The sequence below is a fragment of the Hesperophylax consimilis genome, chromosome 20 (genome assembly GCF_061612785.1).
Source record: "Hesperophylax consimilis isolate HC1 chromosome 20, BYU_Hcon_1.0, whole genome shotgun sequence".
Lineage (NCBI taxonomy): Eukaryota > Metazoa > Arthropoda > Insecta > Trichoptera > Limnephilidae > Hesperophylax > Hesperophylax consimilis.
Genome location: NC_142855.1, coordinates 2,443,002 through 2,450,071, shown reverse-complemented (window position 1 = coordinate 2,450,071; position 7,070 = coordinate 2,443,002). Strand labels below are relative to the sequence as shown.

The window sequence follows — 7,070 nt, the reverse complement described above, 5'->3', positions numbered from 1 at the left end:
GACCCTTGTCTTTCCGGGACAGTGCTCTACCAACTGCGCTAATGGGACCCTATTCCCCTCGGTCACTTTTAACTGTATCATACTTCGAATAAGAACTACTAACATTGTCTTCATTTTTTTCTTTTCACCGCACATTTTTTATTGGCAACTATCTTTATGTATGATCGCAAGATTCAACCCGAACTAAATGCAATCCAGACAGCGTCTTTTTTAGATAAACCTATCTTATTTTTAATTTTTAATGTGCGACATCTGTTGACTTTTCTGCAAGTCTAGAATGAATATTTATTTTTCGGAATAACTTTATTGAGTAAAACCTCAAATTGTAATATTTAAATATTGAAGACAATATTAGTGATTTCTAAACGAAAATCTGAAACAGAAAAATCAGAAAAGGAAACGGTCACATCTGGGACTCGAACCCAGGAATCATACATAAAGATAGTTGCCAATAAAAAATGTGCGGTGAAAAGGAAAAAAATGAAGACAATGTTAGTAGTTCTTATTCGAAGTATGATACAGTTAAAAGTGACCGAGGGGAATAGGGTCCCATTAGCGCAGTTGGTAGAGCACTGTCCCGGAAAGACAAGGGTCCTGGGTTCGAGTCCCAGATGTGACCGTTTCCTTTTCTGATTTTTCTGTTTCAGATTTTCGTTTAGAAATCACTAATATTGTCTTCAATATTAAATATTTTATAATCCAATGACTGATTATTTTTTATATTTCGGGCTTAGTGAGCAAATTCAAAGTTTATTTCTTAAAATAAATTAATGAAAGCCTAAAACTTCTATTTCAACACCATATGCACATGGGTAAAAAGATCACTCTGTTCTAGAGTAAATAACGTTTGTAACTGTTAACTTAAATATTTAAAAATAAATTTTGTCTTGAACTATTTTATAAGAAGCTTAGGCTACATTTTAACGCCGTCGGTGAAATACACATTACAATCTATACTGTGAGTCAGCATGTGATTCTTCAACTGTCCCTTCCGAGAACATGAATATTTTCAGTCGGAACAAGCAAAGCTATTCTCTACAATGAGTCAGTATGTGTTTCGTCAAATGTTCCTTTCTAAATAATAATTTTTTGGAGTCAGAACATGAAAACAGTTTTTTTCCACTTTGAGCCAACTTGTGGTTCGTTAAATTTTCATTTTGAGAAAATGATTTATTGCAGTCGGAACATGAAAAAGGCATCTCTCCACAGTGAGTCAGCATGTGTTTCATCAAATATCTCTTTTGAAAGAATGATTTTTTGCATTCGCAACATAGAAAAGGCTTTTCTCCACTGTGGTTCAGCATGTGTCTATACAACTGTCCCTTCCCAGAACATGAATATTTACAGTCGTAACAAGAAAAAGGTTTTTCTTAAATATGAGTCAGAATGTGCTTCGTTAAATTGTCCTTTCGAACAAATAATTTTTAGCAGTAGGGACATAAAAACGGTTTCTCTTGACTATGAGTCAGCATGTAGCGTGGAAATAATTTTTTGCAGTCGGTACATGAAAACGGTTTTACTCCACTATGAGTCAGCATGTGGTTCGTCAAATATCTCTTTAGAGAAAATGATTTTTTGCAGTCGGAACATGAAAAAGGCTTTTCTCCACTGTGAGTTAGAATGTGCGTCTTCAAAGCATCTTTTCGATAACATGAATATTTACAGTCAACACAAGAAAAAGCTTTTTCTCCACTGTGAGTCAGAATGTGTCTCTCCAAGCCTACCTTTCGAAAACATGTATATGTACAGTCGACACAAGCAAAAGCTTTTTCTCCACTGTGAGTCACCATGTGCTTCTTCAAGTCTGATTTTCTAGAACATGAATATGCACAGTCAACACAAGAAAAAGCTTTTTCTCCACTGTGAGTCAGCATGTGACTCTTCAAGCCTGCCTTTCCATAACATGTATATGTACAGTCAACACAAGCGAAAGCTTTTTCTCCATTATGAGTCAGCATGTGGGTCGTCAAATGAGCCTTTCGTAAAAATAATTTTTTGCAGTCGGTACATGAAAACGGTTTTACTCCACTATGAGTCAGCATGTGGTTCGTCAAATATCTCTTTTGAGAAAATGATTTTTTGCAGTCGGAACATGAAAAAGGCTTTTCTCCACTGTGAGTTAGAATGTGCGTCTTCAAAAAATCCTTTCTATAACATGAATATGTACAGTCAACACAAGAAAAAGCTTTTTCTCCACTGTGAGTCAGAATGTGCCTCTTCAAAACTTCCTTTCTATAACATGAATATGTACAGACAACACAAGAAAAAGCTTTTTCTCCACTGTGAGTCAGCATGTGACTCTTCAAGTATGCCTTTCGAGAACATGTATATGTACAGTAGACACAAGCAAAAGCTTTTTCTCCACCGTGAGTCAGCATGTGCATCTTCAGATTTGCTGTACTCGAATAGTTACAGTAAGTACATTTAAAAGTTTTAACTCCAGCGTGGTCGCGGAAGTGAAGTTCTAACTTTGATTCAGAAGAGCAGGAATTTCCCAGACGCGTCTTCAGATTTGTTGTTAAGTCTGCAGAAGAAAGTTTTATGGAAGTTTATTAAATCAATTCATAACAGACGAAATTATTTATAAAATTAAACTTGTGAATTAACAAAGAATACTTGATTTTACCTGGTATCGGGTTAATTCTTTCAGACTGCTCTAAGCATTGTTTTTTAACATCTAGCAGGTCTATGTCCATTTCTGTAAAGGTAATTCCCTCTCCATCTTGTTCTCGGGGCCCTGGTTCTGCCTTGATGGGAACAGTTTCCACATTAATTCCACCTGTTATATAATATATGATAATTAACATAAGGTAACTTGAAGTAATAAGAAGGACCCCAGATGCCCGCTTCTGGGATCGATGCTTTCACCGGAGACACCTTAAAACGGGAGCGTTTGATTTTCAATTATTGTTTCCTGCACCAATAACACATTTTCATTAGTTCTTTGTGATTCACAAATCACATAGAAAGAGAGCACATTGACAGTAAAGTAAATGAAGTTTTTTAGCCTTAAAAACCTTTAAGAATCATCAAATTTTAGCGGGGAATTATTTGGGTATGGGAACTGTCAATCAAATCCACAAGAAATACGATAGTGTAAAGCTCATTCAATTGGGTTTGAAAAATCACGGGAAATGTGGAATGATAGAAACAGCCTACCATGAATTCCCATGAATCCCGGCAGTAGGGCTGTCGACTAACTTGCACTGTTCACAGGGTGAAATTTCCTCCAAAACGAGATAATCTGATTTTGATATTTGCAAACAGAGCACAAAGCGTGTGAATATACGACGAGGACACGACGATTACACCTTCTTGCCACACGACACGAATACGAATGTCGACTTGCGACAATTTACAATGCAAAAAATCATCTTCCCGTTAACAAACCATAGTCCCGTTGGCGTCATGTATCTTTTATCAGGAGATTTTTCAATGTGGATGAGTGTTTCAGGCTATTAATTATTGCTTATAAAATAAATCATCTTCTTTCAATGTAAGTAAGGCTGTTTTTAAGGAAGGAAGAGGATAGTAGGTATGATAGTATATGATGGGAAAAATGGTAAATATTATCCAAAACTATTTCAATACTAAACATTTAACGGAAATACAAAAGCAACTTATGTTTGGGTGTACAGGTAGAGATCATTTCGTTTATATGCATTAGTCTTTGTAACGTTCTATTCCACAATAAACAGGAATTTAGATATCTACAGTTTTACATAATATGTTCCATAAACTTACTAGCCGTCGGAGTACTTTCGACATACTGCAAACATTTCTACTTTACCTGCGTCTTCTTTCTGGGACCCTGTCTCCGTCTTGATGCAAACACTCTCTGGGTTGGGAAGATCCATGGCACTGTTATGTAATGGTTACTTGTCGAAGCTCACAAAATGGACCTGAAACAGAACTGACTTGTGTGAATTATTTGTTAGTACATCTCTATCCTCGCTAAAGTTGAAATCATTATAAATGCGGGTGTTATTATTGAAACAAATCTAAATTGGAAATCACAAACAAATTAATCTATCTGTAATTGAAAAAGAGAAAATTACATATTTTTCTCATGCGCAATTTTCAATCATTTGCGGCATTATAGGATGGGGTGGTGCGCTAAATGCATTTATCAAGCCTTTACAAATAACTCAAAAGCATATTATTAAATTTATATATAATAAAAACAGATCATCCCATACTGTTAATATAACACACAGAAATAAAATGTTTAATATTCGTAAAACATTTTCAAATAAATTAAAAATAACTTATACAGGATGCGGCAGAGAGGACGAACGTTGGGATGGGTAGTTCTCTCCCCCTCCGTCTACAAGAGAGGTGGGTGGGGGGGGTGCCGCTTGACTCGTTAGTTCCTAGCATTGTTTTACAAGTTGTCGTCATGGAGCCGTGGACGGTGGATCACCGCGTTTTCGCCTATGATTGTTTCGTCCGAAATAATGAGTCAGTCGCCGTCGTACAGCGTGAGTTTCGTCGCCACTTCAACATTCATCGGAATAGAGCTGTTCCCTCTCGAAACACCATCCTTCGTTGGGTTGAATCACTTCGCAGGCGTGGTGAACTGATCAACAGAAAACCTAGAGGAGCTCCGCGAACAGTTCGAACTCCTGAAAATGTTGAATGCGTTCGACAAGCCTTTCTTCGCAGTCCGACTCGATCTGCCCGGAAACATGCTGCTGCACTTCGCCTCAGTGATCGTTCGGTAAGGCGAATTATGCATATGGATCTCCGTTTTCACCCCTATGATATAGAGCGATGTTGGAGAGAGTCTACGCAAACTTCCAAGAACGCCTCCAGCACTGCATCAACGATTTCGGCCACCACATGCCTGATGTGACTTTCCACACTTTACTGTCTCAAATGCTATTTCCTCGATTCCATCAATACATTTGTATTTGAGTAAAATTTAACTATTTTATGATTATTTTAAAACCGTCCGTCCTCTCTGTCTTCAGTGGGTGGTCAGGAAACCACGGTGAGCGTCAATTGAAAGGAGATTTGACGTTGGGTGCCAATTGATAGGGGCTATGAGGGGCGCCTATTTTGTGATTGTGGGTTTAATATTTAGTGATGATCTTAGCCACCTAAACTTTCTCTAAAAATCAGAATCATTTTCACAGTTTTATTGAAGAACTTGTTTATAAAAAATATAATAAATAAATCAAACAAACATTCAGACGATTCTAAAAAAGTATTATAGTGAGGTTTAATTTCAGGAACGCGTGTGAACGCATTGTTTTATAACCGCAAATTTAAATACCCAATAGACCGGGCTGTATTATCGTCCTGTTCATGCCTTGACAGCTAGGCCATAGATGTGTGTTAAAAACAGATGGCTAGTCTACGACGGTAGGTACTGGAGTATAAAATAAAAAGATGTTTCAAAATATTATGTTTCGATCGCCCCATTTCTCCGTTATCTAATATTATTTTTATTAATTGCACTTTTCGGATAAACATCTATAACGTCCGCACAAGGAGACACTCTCTGACACTCTTCAAGCGAAGGGTTTTGAAGCCATCAGACTTCAGGTCAGTTTTGATATTAACCGTTTGTTGTGTCCTCAAATGTTTGGCCCTCAGGAATTTGGGGGACAGTTAGTTAAATGGTACCAAACTTAGGTGAAATACCGTCAACTTAGGTGATAAGTAGTGCACGCCACTACAGTATTGCCAAAAAATGTCTTATTTCAATACGTGATGAAAATTTGTCACAGGTATTTAATTTGAATAAAAATTTAAATTAATTAATGTTAAGGTTCCCCCAAACGGTTGAAAATTAGTTAACAGGTATATTTTTTTAACTATATTCCTAAGTAACAATTTATTTACAACTAGCTGTACCGCGCCATACGTTGCTGTGGCACAGTCTGTCTGTGCAGATAGAGAAACAATAGCACGTGTTGTTTTCACGTCCAACAGCTGTTTTTTTTAAAGCATGTTATAATCTGTCACAGGTGACATATATAAAATAAAGGGATATAAAAACACGCGCGTATTTGAATGCGTTGTATTAAACTTCCTGCGATTTAAGATTTTGATCAATCGAACATTTACATTTTTTTTATAAAATATGAAAAAGAGTTACTACAGAATTCATTAGTTAAATAAATGTTATTAGTTATCCCGGTATGAAATAATGTTTTGTTTCAATTTTTGGCGGATTTACAAAAGTTTATGGTGGAAGTAATAAAGCCTTATCTGTTCTTTTTGCCACACACTTTCTAAGATGCTTCTGTCACAACCGGCAAACAACGTTCAATTGATGTGTAACAGGGCAACCTGTCAAATTTATTGAAAATAGAACTGACTTCTAATGTTTAAATTAAATATACAATTCCTGAGAGAAAGTCCAGTTATATCCAATTTTCTAATTATGTCCTAAATCCTGTATCTAAATTTAGCTAATAAACAATTAGATAATTTTAATTAAGTGTTAATCTCAAGTGATCTACCAGGTAAGTATGGTACTGTATATTATCTCCATAAATAGTAAGTAATAACATAGATCACTGTAAAAATGTATTATAAATTTGTACAGCGCCCTTGAGGTTATCCACAAAAACGGCGCTATACAAGTCATCATTATTATTATTACTAGGCATTCCTCTGGTTCTTCTTTTGTTCCATCGGGGGATACGTGATAAGCGTATCTTGCCAGGATATCATATCAACGTAGGTTCTTGCATCAAAATTCTACGTCGCTACTTTAAATATTCTCTCCTGGATAACTGAGCACGTTATTCCAAGGGTCGGTAAGCAATCCACATAAACCAAATGCTGTAAGACCCTGCGCAGAAAAGTTCCACAATGAACTGATTTGCAGAACGTTACCTTACTTTAACGAACTTAATTTTCTGTGCAGGGTTTCGGTTTGTGTTGATTACTGACCCGTGGGACGACAGTCTAATTATCTGGCTTTCAATAAATGCCTTATCCCTAATACTTTGGTAATAGGTGACTCATCAGTTATCATTGTTAAGAGTTCAAGTATTAAGCATTTTGTTTAAACACAGAATAAGTTATTATTTTTAATTCGTTCGGAAAATAGC

At 36.3% G+C, this 7,070-nt stretch overlaps 1 long non-coding RNA gene across 1 annotated transcript; it reads right to left on the bottom strand.

Moving 5' to 3' along the window:
- Window positions 1–1,776: 1,776 nt before the first annotated feature.
- On the bottom strand, window positions 1,777–6,687 carry LOC149413905 (uncharacterized). Its single transcript, XR_016304059.1, has 3 exons — window positions 6,617–6,687; window positions 3,791–3,878; window positions 1,777–2,779 (listed from the first exon to the last, which is right to left on the bottom strand). It is a non-coding gene; the product is annotated as an uncharacterized LOC149413905 (long non-coding RNA).
- Window positions 6,688–7,070: the final 383 nt, after the last annotated feature.